The sequence below is a fragment of the Melanostigma gelatinosum genome (assembly GCF_949748355.1).
Source record: "Melanostigma gelatinosum genome assembly, chromosome: 10".
NCBI classification, from domain to species: domain Eukaryota; kingdom Metazoa; phylum Chordata; class Actinopteri; order Perciformes; family Zoarcidae; genus Melanostigma; species Melanostigma gelatinosum.
The window spans coordinates 5,448,806-5,466,682 of NC_136643.1; the positions used below are offsets into that span (position 1 = coordinate 5,448,806).

General features: G+C 43.2%; 1 protein-coding gene and 1 long non-coding RNA gene across 4 annotated transcripts in view; one reads left to right on the forward strand and one right to left on the reverse strand.

Annotated features, from left to right (window-relative positions):
- fgf14 (fibroblast growth factor 14) overlaps positions 1–17,877 on the reverse strand; it is a gene marked incomplete at both ends in the record, with an annotated part of 138,113 nt that overhangs the window by 114,539 nt on the left and 5,697 nt on the right. The window lies entirely within an intron of this gene.
- LOC306783023 lies at positions 4,305–8,017 on the forward strand. 3 transcript variants are annotated; one of them, XR_013772282.1, is made up of 5 exons: positions 4,305–4,377; positions 5,792–5,961; positions 6,609–6,764; positions 7,174–7,261; positions 7,615–8,017. It is a non-coding gene; the product is annotated as an uncharacterized lncRNA (long non-coding RNA). The 3 variants fall into 3 exon arrangements; XR_013772283.1 differs by lacking the exon at positions 4,305–4,377 and adding an exon at positions 4,800–5,314; XR_013772284.1 differs by lacking the exon at positions 4,305–4,377 and adding an exon at positions 4,800–5,234.

Here is a 17,877-nt window from a genome sequence, read left to right on the forward strand (position 1 = left end):
CCATAGTCCGAGAACACATGGCCGATGCACAGGCGGCCCAAGCCCGCGTGTACAACCGGGGAACACAACCCCGAGTGTTTAACCCAGGGGATCGGGTGTTGGTCCTGGTGCCCACGGCGGAATGTAAGTTTTTAGCCCGATGGAGGGGACCTTATGAAGTTATGGAAAGATTGGGGCCGGTAAACTACCGAGTCAGGCAACCAGGTCGAAGGCACCCGACGAAGATTTATCATGTTAACCTTCTCAAGAAATGGGTGAGTAGGGATGCCATGCTCTGTTTCTCTCTCTCTACACCCCCAGGAAAAACGGAGCCAGTCGAGGTACCCGTGGGAGAAGAGTTGACCCCCCGGCAGAAGCAGGACGTCCGGGAAATGGTGGATCGGTTCCGAGACGTGTTCTCCCCGGACCCCGGATACACCACACTGGTGCAACACCGGATAATCACCGAGCCCGGGAAGAAGGTAAAACTAAGGCCGTACCGCATCCCCGAAGCCCGCCGGGGGGCGATAGAGAGAGAGGTACAGAGTATGCTGGAGGCAGACATCATCGAACCCTCGACTAGCGAGTGGTGCAGCCCTATAGTGTTGGTTCCGAAACCAGATGGCTCAGTCAGATTCTGCAATGATTTTAGACAGCTCAACGCCATCTCAAAATTTGATGCCTACCCGATGCCCAGGGTGGACGAAATGATAGAGCGCATCGGGAGGGCCAGATACATAACCACCCTCGACTTGACTAAAGGCTACTGGCAAGTGGCAGTGGCCCCCGAAGACAGGGAAAAAACGGCCTTCACTACTCCCATGGGCCTGTACCACTATAAGAGGCTGCCGTTCGGTCTCCACGGAGCCCCCCCCCACGTACCAGAGACTGATGGACCAGGTACTTCGTCCCCATCGAGAATACGCGGCAGCCTATCTGGACGACATCGTCGTACACGGGGAGGAATGGGGGGCTCACCTCCAAAGACTGGAAGCAGTCCTGAAAGCTCTGCGAGGGGCGGGGCTGACAGCCAACCCCAAGAAATGTCGCCTCGGCCTCCGGGAAGCGGACTACCTGGGGTACACCATCGGCCGCGGCTGCGTCAAGCCCCAGGTAGGGAAAGTCGAGGCGATCCGGGAGTGGCCCCGCCCCCGCACAAAGAAACAGGTACGAGCATTCATTGGGCTAGCTAGCTACTACCGACGTTTTGTTCCCCAGTTCTCTGCCCTTGCAGCGCCCCTGACGGACCTAACCAAAAACCGGCTGCCAGATCGGATCGTCTGGACGGCAGAGACCGAGGACGCCTTCGAGAAGCTGAAGGAAGCACTTTGTTCCGAACCAGTGCTGGTGACCCCGGACTTTACCCAACCGTTGGTGGTACAGACGGATGCCTCCGAGACCGGGGTGGGTGCCGTCCTGTCCCAGCTGAGGGATGGAGAGGAGCACCCAATCACATACGTAAGCAGAAAACTATTACCTAGAGAAACAAGATACGCCACGGTCGAGAAGGAATGTTTGGCCATCAAATGGGCTCTGGGGGAATTGAAATACTATCTGCTGGGACGGCACTTTACCCTGGTCACGGACCACGCCCCCCTGGTATGGATGTCCAGAACGAAAGACAATAACGCCAGGGTCACCCGCTGGTTTTTATCCCTTCAGCCGTATGCTTTCTCTGTTGTCCACAGATCCGGGGCCGCTCATGGAAACGCGGACGCCCTGTCAAGACGGGACGCCCTAGGTTCCTGGAGCAGTCCTCCCCCCAGGTCGGATTTAAGGGGGGGGGTATGTGGCAGCCGGAGGGGCAACCCCAGAGGGGTAGTGATAGAGGGACGATATTGCCTGACATGGAGGCGGAGCCCCATGTCAGGGAATGGAAAAGAGCGCCAAACCACCATCAGCCCAACAAGCAACACCTGAGGAGGAGAGACGAGGGAGCGACCACACCCTATCAGAGGAGGAGGAGGGGACTACAAAAGGGCCCAGGAAACAGGAAACCGGGAGAGAGTAGGAGTAGAAGAGGAAGAAGAAGAAGAAGAAGAAGTAGCCTAATCAGCGAAACCCTTGGAGAAGACTGCCTTACCCCTGGATCACCCTGGAACGTCGGACTACCCGCCCGGCTCACGACCCCTGCCTGTACGACTACCCTGCTCCTGCCCGCGCCCTGGACCGTCTGAGGAATACCCGTTGTGCACCGAACCGTGGAATTGGACACCGACCATCCCTCTGGAAAGCGGACATTGTGTTATTGAGTGTCTATCCTACCTCTTTCCCCTCTCTACCTTCAGTAAAAACCTCACGTGAACCGTTTATCTGCCGACTGGTTGTGTTTATTGGTCAGTGTTGTCGTGAAACCCCCTGTCCACCCCGGGGGCTGTCACAATACATATATATATATATATATATATATATATATATATATATATATATGTATATATATATACGTATATATATATATATATATATATATATATACATATTCTTTTAAATTCCCATTCTTATCTCGATGAGGCTTTCTTACTTTTGTAACCCTGGCTCTCTATGGCTACTGCAATTTGTCATACTCTGTTATTCTATTGTATATATTGTGCATTTTTTAACACTTAATATTTTGGTTACTCTGTTACTTTGCTTTTTGGTGTGTCTTGCTGCTGTAACATACAAATTTCCCCCTGGGGATGAATAAAGTACCTATCTATCTATCAATCTATCTATCTATCTACTGGGACACTCATTTGCTCATGCCACAATATTGGACCAGAGAATTGATAACTTCTGGTTTCCTGTCAAATCAACTGGGGATACAGTATGGATCACAGACTACAAGTGGACGTAATCACTGGGAAGTCACCCATTGGTTTGTGGACAGTAGTTTTGAAGCCATGAGTTTGGCATTTTGTCCATCGCCATCTTGGATTTTGGACACCGAGTGAAAGGATGTGACAATATTTGGATGGCGGAAGACCTGTCAATCACAAAGTGGACATGCCCTAAAGCAGGGATTCCCAAAGTGGGGTGCGCGCACCCCTGGGGGTGCGCGAGCTGCCTCTAGGGGGTGCGCGAGAGGAAAAGTGTAATGGCGGTCTGATGGTGTAATAATATTAAATATAAAAAAAAAATGTAATTTTAATTTAAAAACTGTCAGGTGGGCCATCTGAAGCTATCAGTCGTAAAAGAGGAGAGGGACAGAGAGAGAGAGAGGAATCGGAGGCGAGGGGAACGGAGAGGTGCGTTGTTGGGAAGAGACCGGGAGAAGAAATCGAGCCAGAGTCAGAGGAAGATGAGACGGAGGAAGGAGGAAGGGATTGCACAGACAAATCGGGAGCACATCGGCCCATCGCGGAGTCAAGGTGAAAAAAGAGGAAACGAGAGTGAGCATCAGAGGAAATATGATGAAAAGTATCTGTGTCTGGGCTTCACTTGGATTGGCAACGCAGATTCCCCAAAGCCACAGTGCGTGGTGTGCAGTGAGGTTCTGGCTAACAGTCTGAAGCTCTTATTTACGTCGCCACCTGAACACCAAGCATGCCAGTGCAAGTCAAAAGCCCCTTACATTGTTTATATCCAAATTGGAGGAATTACAAAACAGCCAAAACAACTGGAGTCTCATTCATGTGTTGGTCTATAAATGACGCACTACGGGCTTCATATCTGGTTACAGAATAGCGAGAAAGGGGCTACCGCACACAATCGCCGAAGACGTGAGCTTGCCAGCTGCCAGAGAGATGGTGGAATGTATGATTGGGGAGAAAGAAGCAAAAAAGTTGGACATGATCCCGGTGTCCAACAACACTGTGTCGCACCGCATCGATGCTTTGTCCGAAGACATCCTGGCTACATTAGTCGCTCATTAATTGTAAATTAAATGTGATAATCTGCCTCTGAGCCTGTGCGTGTGTCCTCGCATCCTGATTGCTTTTTAAAAGTGACGCCTTGTGTCACTGAAAGTTATTGAAACTTTGTTGCAGTGTTTCAGGGCGTTTTCACACCTTCAGTTCGTTTGCTTTGTTCCGATTCAGGGATTAATATGATACAATGTTGCAGTTGCTCCTTTGTTCGGTTCACACTGCAACATTTAACAGCGGACTAAATCTTGTAAACAAATGCCAAACTGTTCTCTCATTCACTCAAAAAAAGGATTTTGGGAGGCTGTTACATTTACTATAGTGTAACATGTATTTCGAACGATATTCATTCATGTTTCCAATGTGAACGTGATTCAGTCATGTAGGATTTGCATGAACTTCAAAAACGTAACATTTATTAGATCCATTCATGTTGCGATAAACTGAGACAATTGAGTATCTAGGCATGACCGCGAAAATCAGGACGAAGGCAGTCTTCTTCAGAAGAAGATTGTTGAGAAGAAGATACACCGTTGGCTTGCACATGGAAAAGGTAAGCAGAAATCCACCATCATTCGCCTAAATGCAAAATAATATGTGCATAAATGTCTTCAGCTCTTAGCTAATTAGCTAGTTGTTCTGTTGAGGCTATTTGTTATTTTCGACCAAACTTAAAAAGCCAACAGTCCCCACGGCTAGCTGTGCCGCGTTAGCGTTAGGTTGTCTCCTTTTTTGCAACCTGCCTCATAACTTGCCATTGTGAACGGTAAGCTATTGTTAATGACGAGGTAACGTGTTACCGACATATTATAAGGTGTTCACAACTAGCTAACAAATGTTAATGACGTTGGCATACTTCCTGTAGAGTTAAATTAGCGCGCTAACGTTAGCCGGTTTTATCAGTGTTCACACCAGTGATGCCCTGCAGGGTGATGTTGTGGACTTGTGTGCTGCAGACCTCAGTGTCCGTTTGACTTTCTCCCGCATGTGTAGATTCACTGTCCCTGTGTTAGCCTGCTTACGTTAGCCGTGCTAACGTTAGCGCGCTAACGTTGAGCTAACGTGCTGCAGACCTCAGTGTCCGTTTGACTTTCTCCCGCATGTGTAGATTCACTGTCCCTGTGTTAGCCGTTTCTTACTGCTGCCGAATGCAGCAGACGTAAGTTAATACACGCGTGTCTTCTTTACTTTCTAAGCTAAGCTAAATACTAGCAGAGTTTGGGTGAGGGTGGCTGAGTTTGATTAGCCGAATATGGATACAATTTGACCGGATTCAAATCAGAGCTTTCGCGCTACGTTGCACACTTTGGAGCCGAGATATCGCAACGTTTTTACGGACAGCGACACGCTCTCTCTCTCTACAACCAACCACAGCTAAAGTCATGGAGTAGCGTTACCTGAGGAAAGCAGGTACGATAGTAGTAATAAGCTATGTGTGGACATCCATTGCTAAATAATCCAGAGTCACCGTAACCGTGCACTTTATCACTGTAAGTATTGTTTTACCATATGTTCCAGAAAGAGTTATTTTTGTACGACAGATGAATGCTCATTGTCTATAACAGGGGAATTAGTTTGAAGAGAAGTCTGTATGATTTATTCGTGAATAAGGGCAGCTTGTTATGATGCAGAACATGCTGAATTCTGTGTTTTTACTACGAGGACGTTGCTACAGGCCCGATTGTATTTATTCAATCTTTATTTATTTAATCTTTCCAATGATAGAAGAGATGTGTTAACTTGGGGGTAACATTTATATTTGTTAATAATATTGAATTAATAAAAGATAATTGAAGTAAATGTATCTATATTTTTTTTTACATGATAAATCTTTACAAATATGCTGTGTTTTTACAAATAGCAGAAAGTCACAGTGAGAAAAATATATAATATTTGCTACTTTCCTTGACAATAATTTTTTCATCAAGATAACTTAACCTTCATTGATTGTTCTGACTTTATTGCAGCAACTTCTGACTGCAAAAGTGTCCTGTGTCTGCTATCCCCCAGAGTGTCCTGGTCAACCTCACTGACTGCACCATCCCACCGCAAGAGTGTCCTGGTCAACCTCACTGACTGCACCATCCCACCGCAAGAGTGTCCTGGTCAACCTCACTGACCTGCCAGGCATGAAACGGTGAATTTTTGTGACTGAACAAGCGATTCCAATGTTAAAAAGCTTATGTGTGATGGTCTAGCTAAATTATGTGGAGGTGTATGGAGTGTAGTGTATCTCTATCTGATAGATATGAGCTACTAAAACATATTAGACTACAGCACATGCAGCGCTAGCCATGCCCACACATAAACTGCCCATGTACTTTTAAGATGTGGAATGCTTTGCACATTCATTTAAGTACAGTCCATCTTCAACAAAACTCCCAGGAGCTGCTAGAATTGTCAACATTCAGTTGTCATTTGTGCACTTGTATTGATCTTCCACAGAGAAGGATTCTTTTTTACACATTTGCACTCATTTGAAGAGTCAAGAAACTGTTACTTGTATGTTTGGGGGTTGCAGTGTTCAAACAAATGTATACGGAACATTTCACTCTCACAAGACCAGGAAACACAATCCACATACGTTAAAATCTTTCAAGTAGTTACAACCAGTGAAGTTTCACAAGAATCCTGTGATAATCCTGAGGAAGATGAACATACTCAAGATAACCCTGCAGTTGAAGATGCGTGTATTGTGCATTTGCATGTCTTGAACGGACTGAACTGCAATATCAAATGTGTACCTGACAACAAAATAGCCAAACTAATTTCTTTTTTGTGTAGGTGAATGCAGAATTCAAGAGAATCACAACAATCAATTTGCAGTCAAAGTTCTTCTCCCAGCTGGATCTTCACTCTGAAAACCTGATCCAGGTGTATGCCAAGAAAGGTGGAGTTCAAGGGAGAAAGATCAAGAGCATCATGGTACCCATAACCCAGGTATGATAACAATGGAAAAGTTAAAGAGAGGCTATTCTACTCGTAGAGCTTTTGTATTTTTTTACTTCCCCGTTGCTCTTATTGGTTGTCTGCACCTGTTGATAACGCCCCATGGCAATTTAAAATGAACTGAGAGGTTCCAGAATAATACGCATTTCTGAAATTAGGGTGGTGATGCCAAGCTGTGATCGGTAGCGAACATTCAAAAACCTTGGGAGATTAATAAGAAACTTTAGGAAAGGTGTAGTTGAAGTCATAGGCGCCAGCAGCTACTGGATCCCAAGGGTTCACATACTAATGCACACATGGATATTGCATTGTTAATCATTGTGATTAATAAGCTGGTTGGTTGAGATGGTGTTCCTAATGTTATTTAATTTTGCATATTTTCTCTTATCTGCATACTTAGACTGACAGCGTTGACGTCAGACGAGAATGCGTCCTCAAAGGTCTGTGTCTACCTGAACGAAGATCCAGAGAAGCTGGTGAGGGACAAGGTATGTTCATTTACCTTTATATTTATTTGGGGATGATCACAGTTGGAATAGATGTGATTTCCTCTTGGTTGCCATTAGCTTTAAAAACGTGAAACTTTTATTTACCTTAGTAATGCTAGAATAACAACCACTGATCTCATGGTAACAGACAAGCCACTGGTAGGGCTTAGTCATTGAAGTAGCTCACCATGGCTCAGTGAAACAATTTAATATCAGGTAGTCATAATGTCTTTTAATTATGTGAATAAAGTTATTGATAGCTGTTTATACAGTAAAATTAACATGTGCAATAAAAATGGGATGTAATGCAAATAAGTGAAAAATGATTGCCCTTGTTAATTGTTTTGTCACAGAATTTCGAAAGCAGTCAAACAGCCATGGCAGAGACCGTCTTTGGAATCCTTGTCATTCGAAAAGAAGGTGCAGAGCCCAGTGATGACCCTGAGGATGTTGGAGTCATTCTGGAGGGGGTGGAAGTGCTAGATGAGTTGGAAAAGGTACCTTTTGCGTTGTCAATGTTGCTTGCGCTTGTGTATGCTCTCAACCTGAGCTACCTTCCAGAGCTCAAGTACACATTCGAAGCTCTGCAGAAGATCATGATGGAACTAAATGGAAACAAACTATCCATAAAAGGACAAGCTCTCAAAACAAAGCTTTTCCATTAGTTTGAGACTGCCCACTGATGGCTAAAGCAGATAAGAAACTTCCGTGTTTCTGTGCTATATTCTGTAATCCTGTGAGTTCACCAGGACATTAAACGACAAGTGCAGTAAGTTAGTAATTGCAAATGTTTAAAAGGAATGTTTTTAATGTTTGAAGAAGAATGTTTGAAATATTTTAAGAAGAATGTTAGAAAGGTTTTAAGAGGAATGTGTTTGTTTTTTTAAACCGCTTGTTTTTTTTCAAATGGATGAAGTACCAAGATCCACTATGTTGGCACTTTCAAAAATAAGTGAAGCAGTGTACTTTATTATTTTGAATAATATATATATATATATATATATATATATATATATAATATTATTTTGAATGTCATAGAAAGTTGAGAAAACTTGTAATTTTGATATGTATGTTTGCAAGCAACTGGTTGTTGAAACATTATTCAGTGCCTCCTTTGAGAAATACAATTGTATTGCAACATCTCCCATTTGTCTTGTTATGTTTCCAGCCGGCTGTATATTTTGTTAAAACTTAAGTTTCAGTTCTGGTTCACGGTAAACGTTTAAAATATGTTAACACTCTAAAGTTATTTTTAGAATTACCTTAGCTAAATCATGGAAAGTATTTCAACACGATTAAACGTGGAGTTGTCAGGTGCTTGTATGGGTCTGTAGACCCATACAAGCACCTGACAACTCCACGTTGAATCAAAAAAAAGACGCTTTCAACTAACTTAATAAAATCATGGAAAGGATTTCCACACGATTAAAATGCTTTCTTTAAGCAAAAAGCAATTCTGTTGGTCCAATATAATTTACTTGGGCCGGATCAACGTAATTTATTAGGGTTAGTCCAACCTATTTTACTTGGGCCGGATTAAATTAATTCATTTGGGTTGGTCCAACTTAATTGACTATTGTATTTTTTACTAATGTAGAATTAGTCAAACCCACCCTATTAAATTGAGTTGGACACAACCCAAGTAAATGCGTTGAACCAACCCTCATAAATTAAGTTGATCCTACTCAATTACTTTAAGTTGTATCAACATAATTTTTTTATGCTTAAAGAAAGCATTTTAATCATGTGGAAATCCTTTCCATGATTTTATTAAGTTCGTTGAAAGCGTCGTTTTTTTGAGTGTTGGTCCGATTCTTATGCGGCTATGAAGGCTTAAAAGGCTCTGTTGCTTATTATTATTATTTTTTTTTATTAATGCGGGGGGGGGGGTGCGCGAACCCGGTCGGGATGTAGAAGGGGGTGCGCGGCCTAAAAAGTTTGGGAACCGCTGCCCTAAAGCATACCCTGATTTATGATCTATTTGACTCTAAATGGACCATCATGGTGTATTGAAGAAGACTTGAAACTAGAGATTGAGACCATAAACTCATGTTTACAGTGTTCACTGAGGTAATAAATCAAGAGAGAATAGACTTCAATACAATCAGACTTAATAACTTAAACCTTCACTGTCACTGAACGTGTAGTCGCACCCGACTATTGACCTTATGAGTGACCACTAATTATGAGACTTAGTTTTATCGTTTGGTTATTGGTCCCTGTTCGCAGGGTGGTGCCCCGTTGTTATTAATAATCATTAATAATTGTTACATACATGAATAATTCTATTGATGTCAAGAATTCAGTTTCTGAAATGCTGATAACCCAAACACGCCCCTCTTAGATCCCAACAATGTTTACTGATGGAATAAATCAAGTGAGAATTAGAGTCCTTTTCTCATAGACTTCTATACAATCGGACTTCTTTTTTTGCAACCACAGGAGTCGCCATAACAAGTTAGTGATTATGAAGAAAATTGAGTGGAACAACACAACTTTTGTTGTGTACAGTATCTCCAAAAAATTGATGATCTAATACAATAATACATATAAAACACAAAAGTGTCTAATTTTGCTAAATCAGCACCCTTCATAAGTAATCATACTGTATTTCTCATTCATCCATATGATGTCCCGCACAGCAAACCTTTTACACCATAGGTAACACAAAGTCACGAAATCAACTAACCATCTCTCCACATTCTAAAAACAAAGAAGTATTCAATGTGCCTTACCTACTTGCATAAAATTGAGTGTTGCTACATTTTGAGCGAAGCTGAAATGTCATATTTTTACCTTCCAATGTTTTCACACATTTTTCTGGGAGAGGAAAGATGCATTAGGTGGTCTAACAAAGAAAAACAGAGAGATGTAACTGACTATGGACCTCGTGGGCTGACTGAAGATGGATCAAATTTGTCAAGTTGGCTTTAAAGACCAGACAGATCAGCTCAAAAACAAGCTCTCAAATGACAATGTCCAGTCTTCGCTCTGCTGAAACTGACTCCTGTCTAGTCTGCGTGGGCAGTTTTATGATCTGAATACTTGAACCTGCACAATTTTTTGGAGATACTGTACACAACAAAAGTTGTGTTGTTCCACTCAATTTTCTTCATAATCACTAACTTGTTATGGCGACTCCTGTGGTTGCAAAAAAAGAAGTCCGATTGTATAGAAGTCTATGAGAAAAGGACTCTAATTCTCACTTGATTTATTCCATCAGTAAACATTGTTGGGATCTAAGAGGAGCGTGTTTGGGTTATCAGCATTTAAGAAACTGAATTCTTGACATCAATAGAATTATTCATGTATGTAACAATTATTAATGATTATTAATAACAACGGGGCACCACCCTGCGAACAGGGACCAATAACCAAACGATAAAACTAAGTCTCATAATTAGTGGTCACTCATAATGTCAATAGTCGGGTGCGACTACACGTTCAGTGACAGTGAAGGTTTAAGTTCGTACACAAGGCTACTACATAGTTTCATTACGCACATATGCACAAGTAATCACAGACGACTGCTCCTTAAAGCATAACAGAGTTTATTAAATCAAAATAGTAAATGATCAAATCAATTAATATTGCAACCAACAAACGTTATCACACAATCTTATATGCCTAATACCTAAAGTCAAATGAATAAAATGGATGAGGATGTGTGTGTGTGTGTCATAGCGGCATAGTGTCCAAGAAAGTAACAACCCAAATAAAACAAAACAAAACACCAAAAGAGAGAGAAGGAAAGAATAGAAAGACAAGAAGCAGGTGAGGGGCAAACAGTGGTTACTGGTTCAACTCCGAGACAGGACTGGAGTCCGTCGGCGGAGCAGTCGCAGGTTGGCTAAACGTGGTGTTATGAATAGGAGGGAATCCAGTTAGTCTGTCGCTTCTGGATCTATTGGTACATGATATGTGCGTATATCTCTCTCTGATCGGTAGATTTAGAGCGAGTCCTGTGTCTAAGTTTTAGAATCTATCGATATTGGAGTTGCGTTGCCAAGACTATAGGCCAGAGGTACCTGTGAGGGTTGCATAACAGTAGTGGTAGCAGATTTACAGATTTCGATGACACGGTTAGTGTGACCAGCTAGGCTGGGATTTTCGCTGCTCCAGCTGCTGACAGATGAGCCTTCTCGGATGAGGTCCTGGGTTATGTCTGACTGCTACGGCCTCGTTATGTCTTCTTTGGTCACTTCTGATAGAGTCTATAAAGCATGCAAAGAGTTATTTATGAGAGTGGAGCATAAGTTTACAGTCACAATGAGCGTTGTTCAGGTCATGCAACTGTTCTGGTTGAAGTTGGCTGTGTTAGCGGTTAGTGCATGTCTACAGGGTGAGTTGAAGCATGCAGTTAAACGTTAGTAGTCAATAGTAAGCCGCCATTCTGCCGGTGGGTTTCGACACTGGCGAGATTGGAGGGTGTGGATATGGAGTTGCACTGTCTGCGAAGTGCATCTCTCTAAGTCTCTGTTGTCAGAGCCCACCCCCCTCGAGGTGTTCAAGTGGCGAGGGTGCATACCCCCACGTTACCGCCAGCACTCAGGGAAACGTTGCGGAAGTTTCACTCTGGAGTGTGTCATGGCGGGCTGGTGATATCTCCCTCACCCCACCCTCCTAATTAGAGATGGAGACAGGTCCCCCGCGCAAGTCAAGTTCAGTTCCCTAAAGCGGGGCAGGAGCCGGAAGAAAACCTCGTGCACTAGGCGTCCTCCGTCCCGTGCGGCACTGAGCTACTTGACAGGCCCGGGCGATGACTCGGCTGAAAGAAGGGGGTGGCTTCGTTGAACAAACTGGAGGTGGATCATGCTGACAGAGCAGGCTTAGTTGACAAAGGATTTTACGAACTAGGGTGCTCGAAGGGCCTCTAAGGTTAGTACACTCGAGGTGTATGCGAAAAGGTGGGAGAACACATTAAGCTCGTTTCTGGGAGTGCGCTGAGTTCTCTTCCCCCCCCCTGCCACGTCGACATGGCAGCAGAGGGAAGAGTCACCCAGCTTAGTCAGGTGGGCCGCGAGTCGGTGTCGTCTGACGAGCGCGGTGGTTTTACCTGATTTGTACCCTGTGAGGGTCATCAATACTCGAGTAGCGAGTATCTGGATCGAAGCGCTCTACGTCCTTCGTGAGGGACTCTATGTAATCGGTGCGCAGGCCCTGCGCTCGGAGAGGGCCTCTACCGTCTGATTCGCCATGATCATTAAAGTCAAGGGGAGGGTGGTCTACCTCTCCCCGTGTGGGAAAGGGTGTTCGTTCTAGGCGTACGCTTGACATATGCGGAATGTCTCGCTCGCCTGTGGAAGTGGGTTCGGACCCACTTAGGTCACTCGGGACCTGGGAGTACTCCCCCCTTCTCCTGTGTTCAGAGAGGGAGAGTGTGAGGAGACCAGCAGCTGCATCTTGTGCAGGGTCGTCTGGCTCCTTGTGAGCTTCTGCTCCTAACCTGTACGGTTTTTGGTTGCCCATTTTACTTCTCTGTAAATGGCAACAACAGTGGTTAGAATTCCCTACGTTCGTGTTAAACTGTTAGTGTCTACGGTTCATGCAGGCGCGCAGTGAAATGTCTAGTTCTATGACTTCCATTTCTACTGTTAGATGTCAATTACTGCTCGGAGGTGCACAGTGAAACGTCTGGTTCTGTGTTGAACTGATTGGAGGGATTTAGGAAAAACAAAGTAATGTATTGGTATTACAAAATAAACAATCAAATCTACTACACAGCTGGCTGTTAGTTTTAGGAAATGAAACGAATAATTTAACCTGGAAAGGAAATTAAAAATTAAATTAAAATTAAGATTAAAAATCAAAATTTTAAATCAAAAATCAAATGACAATAAGAGAAGATTTTGAATATCAAAGCCTACCTATTTTGGGAAATAAGTTTCAGGAATTTGGATCATTCAAAAGAAGAAAATAAATACTTTTTCAAAAAAATAATATTTTTTTTGGAAAATTAATTATTCAAAGATAATTAGGGATTAATGTGCATATATACTGTAACAAACTCAGTGTGTTTTCACTTCATGAAAGTTAATTGTAACGTTTTGTTTTGCCTTAAAATGTCTTATTCAGCATTCGGTTGTACTAAATCAGCGGTTCCCAAACTTTTTAGGCCCCCCCCCCCTTAATAAAAAAATTTTAAAAAAAGAAGCAACAGAGCCTTTTAAGCCTTCATAGCCGCATAAGAATCGGACCAATGAGAGAACAGTTTGCTCGCGCGTGGCATTTGTTTACAAGATTTAGTCCGCTGTTAAATGTTGCAGTGTGAACACAAACCGAACAAAGGAGCAACTGCAACAAAGCAAACGAACTGAAGGTGTGAAAACGCCCTGAAACACTGCAACAAAGTTTCAATCACTTTCAGTGACACAAGGCGTCACTTTTAAAGAGCAATACGGATGCGAGCACACACGCACAGGCTCAGAGGCAGATTATCACATTTAATTTACAATTCATGACCGACTAATGCAGCCAGGATGTCTTCGGACAAAGCATCGATGCGGCGAAACAGTGTTGTTGGACACCGGGATCATGTCCAACTTTTTTGCTTCTTTCTCCCCAATCATACATTCCACCATCTCTCTGGCAGCTGGCAAGCTCACGTCTTCGGCGATTGTGTGCGGTAGCCCCTTTCTCGCTATTCTGTAACCAGATATGAAGCCCGTAGTGCGTCATTTATAGACCAACACATGAATGAGACTGCAGTTGTTTTTGGCTGTTTTGTAACTCCTCCAATTTCGATATAAACAATGTAAGGGGCTTTTGACTTGCACTGGCATGCTTGGTGTTCAGGTGGCGACGTAAATAAGAGCTTCAGACTGTTAGCCAGAACCTCACTGCACACCACGCACTGTGGCTTTGGGCAATCTGCATTGCCAATCCAAGTGAAGCCCAGACACACATACTTTTCATCATATTTCCTCTTTTTTTCCCAGTCTGATGCTCTCTCGTTTCCTCTTTTTTCACCTTTACACCGCGATGGGCCGATGTGCTCCCGATTTGTCTGTGCTATCCCTTCCTCCTTTTCGGTCTCCTCCGTCTCATCTTCCTCTGACTCTGGCTCGATTTCTTCTCCCGGTCTCTCCCCAACGCACCTCTCCGTTCCCCTCGCCTCCGATTCCTCTCTCTCTCTCTCTGTCCCTCTCCTCTTTTACGACTGATAGCTTCAGATGTCCCACCTGACAGTTTTTAAATTAAAATTACATTTTTTTTAAATATTATTACACCATCAGACCGCCATTACACTTTTCCTCTCGCGCACCCCCTAGAGGCAGCTCGCCAGCACCCCACTTTGGGAATCCCTGTACTAAATCAACCTTTCGTGGCACTTCTGATTGCAAATAGCCAAGATGGCGACGGCCGAAACGCCGAACTCAAGGCTTCAAAACTGCAGTTCAGAAAACCAATGCGTGACGTCACGGTGATCTTCATTTAACTCTGGTTTGGACCAACTCCTGAGAGGAATGTTGGTGCTGGTGGGCAGGTAGTGCACAGTGTATTTTTTGTACTTTTTTGTCGAAAACAGATGCCTGCTGCGACTGGAAAACTTTACCAAAACAGTAAAGTTGTGGGCCGTAAACAAAACAGTTAGCCGAAATCTGATAATTATATGTAGGTTCGTCACTACGAGCAACACTTTCACATTCATGAAGTCATTTCACCATTATTGATATAAAAATGCAATTATACCAGCTTTAAATCCAATAGTACAATTTACAGTTCAGTGCTGAAAAAACACAAAAGATCATAATGGCACTGCTTTTAAGACGTGACTCAATGATGTCCTGTTTTCAAAATGATACGATGTGTCATTAAAGACAAGCCAGGACACACTGCTTCAGTGCATTTTCATTTCTGCATGCACACCTACATTAATGTATCTCAAATAAAAAATCTTAAACATCAGAGGATCAGACAAACAAAAGATGGTATCCATCCCAGAACCTGAGAACTGATCCATTTCACGGTGTCTCCCCTCAAAGTGAGCTACCATCAGGCCTAACCTTGAAGGGGATAGAGAGCAGCTCTGCGCAAGACCACAGACACCATCCACCTGCGGATCCAGTGGGCAGTCACCCTTGGAGGCACCCAGCCAGGACCGCGTGTCCCATCATTCCTCTCGCCTTTGCAAACGGGAGCATCTGGGAAGAATCCAGAGCATTCTGGCAGATGCTTTGTGTTAATTCTACAGACATTAATCCTACCTTTCTACAGCCCAGTTTCTCCTCTTACCCTCCCTTTTCCCTCTCTCTCTCTCTCTACCTCTATATCTATATATACAAACACTGTACAGATCTGTGTATGTATTGGCCCTCTCGTGTGCACTGATTTGTATGTAAACTTGATTGTCTCTCAAAGGGAGGTAGAATAGCTGCCAGGAACTTGAATCTCATCACCAACTGTAGGTCATATTCCTCAAGAGCAGGTCAGAGACTGCCCAAATTAATTCAGTGTAGAAACTGATGATGGTGCTGCCAATATCACGCCTAAAAAAAAGAAAGATGACACAGACTCAAAGAAAGGAATAAAAATGAGTTGCATTTCCACCAACTGGTGCGGACAAATATACTCGGCCACAGCATAGTCTCCCCAGAGGTTGGAGACGCATGGCTGAAATCCACCAGTTAACAGAGTAAAAGAAATAAAGGCAACAAAACAAGTCGGCTAGGCCATCCAACCATATATATCTGACCCATCTGCAAATGGAAATGGTAGAGAAGGACTTCAGGGATTTGTATCAATTAGGCACGTTTTAATTGTTCTTCCATATCGGCTAGTATTGGCCATGTTTCATGCTGTCCGGATACAAAGAAAAGCATTCTCACGTCATGGGAGTATCCGGGACGCCAACAGCAGAAACAGCTGATCAGTCATGTTTGCTGCGTCAGAATTTATTTGGGAAAGGCGTTCCATATCCCATTTAGCCCATCAACTGTTTTTTGAGAAACCACCTCAAGCGGGTGAAGAAACCGTAATTTGCAATACTTCAAAATGCGCATAGAAATATGTCAGTGGAAGCACAACTCATGTTTTATTGTTGACCTGTGACATACCAAAAGCAGATAACCTCATATCTCTCCCAAATGATTGCAAAAGCAAGTATTCCTGAGTCTTTACACTCCCATGAGTGAAAAACTGTCAAATTTCAAAATAATTTCGCTTCATATGAATTACTTAATCCTCTTTTCCTGTATTCAATAACATTGTGGGGGGATATGTGCATGCTCAGCTATTTTTAGAAACAAAAGGTTCATCCATGTCACAAGTGCTGTTTTTAGAATGGTCCTTATAAATGTGCAAAAATTTGCTCAACTTGTTAACTTTAAAAAAAAAAAATTCTATCTTACCTGTGATATGACAGGGCCTGCAAAGCCCATGTGTGCTATCAAAAAAAGGCTCCTTTAGCCATTAAACAAACTTACTGCAACGTTTCTGTATGAAACCTATAGCAACATTGCAAGCATGGCTGGTTGGAGGATGGTATTTTTAGCCGACCCTGCTGTTATTGTAATTGTGGGAGTTCTTGTTTGAATCCTACCCATCCCATTTAATTACACCGCTGTTTCTTTGTTACCACAAGTTAAACTAGCGTGGGTCTGTAACACAAACAAATCAAACCTCTTTTAACTGTAGAGAAATGCCTATAAATTCTCGAGAGTGTATGATTTTTGAAAAAGCTGAAGTTGAAATATGTGCTCTTGTTCTGTGGTGAGACTGGAGAAAAGGCACCAGCAGCAAAATGGGAGTATTTAAAATGCATATGTAATTTCATATTACACTGCATGTGTAAGTCTCTGCTCAGCAAAGAACAGTGCACAGCAAAAAGAACAATGTATAAATATGATATGACAGCAAACGATATTTAGACATATGAACATGCATCTTATGGAGGGGTCATTCAATATGCTGACACAGTCATTGTCTTTGAAAAAGGTTATCACGAGCCTAGTCATGAACCTGTCCAGTTTTATAGACAAATGCATGCAGACCGTGTAAAGTCCTTAAAAATGCCATTGTCCGAACAAGTGCCTTTTGTTTATTTATGGCTCCACGTACGCACTGTTTTTATGATTTTATGAGGCACAATGAATTTGCATCCATGGATCGATCTCCGAATGGTTTATGTGCCACAAATAAAATGTTCAGAGTTCTCCGTTTTTGGCACCAGTATGAGGTTATAGTTCCAATAGCCAGTATGAATGTCCATTTTAGAGACTTCAAATTAATAATCTTGGGTCACCGCCTCATGTGTGTGAGGTTGACCTATAAATTGCAGGGTTCCTACACAATTTCCCATTTCAAAATTCCAGACTTTTCCAAACTGCGTAGGAACACTGTGGTTAAAGCTCCAGCACACCCATGGAGCAAACGAGCTACAGCTGCACAGTGCCGAAGCTTCCGTTCGGCCTCCCGGCTCTGTCATATGCAATAAAGTTGACTTTTACTTGATATGCTATGAGCCATCCTCACGTGGATGTCTGGGTATTCTGTGACCTGTACTGTCACTCTGCTGTCAGTGAGCTAATGCAGTGCTGCTCTGGAGGAAGCCACCTTCTGACTTCGCACACCCACTGCAATTTTGCTCTTTCACGAACCTGGCTGATTCTGTAATC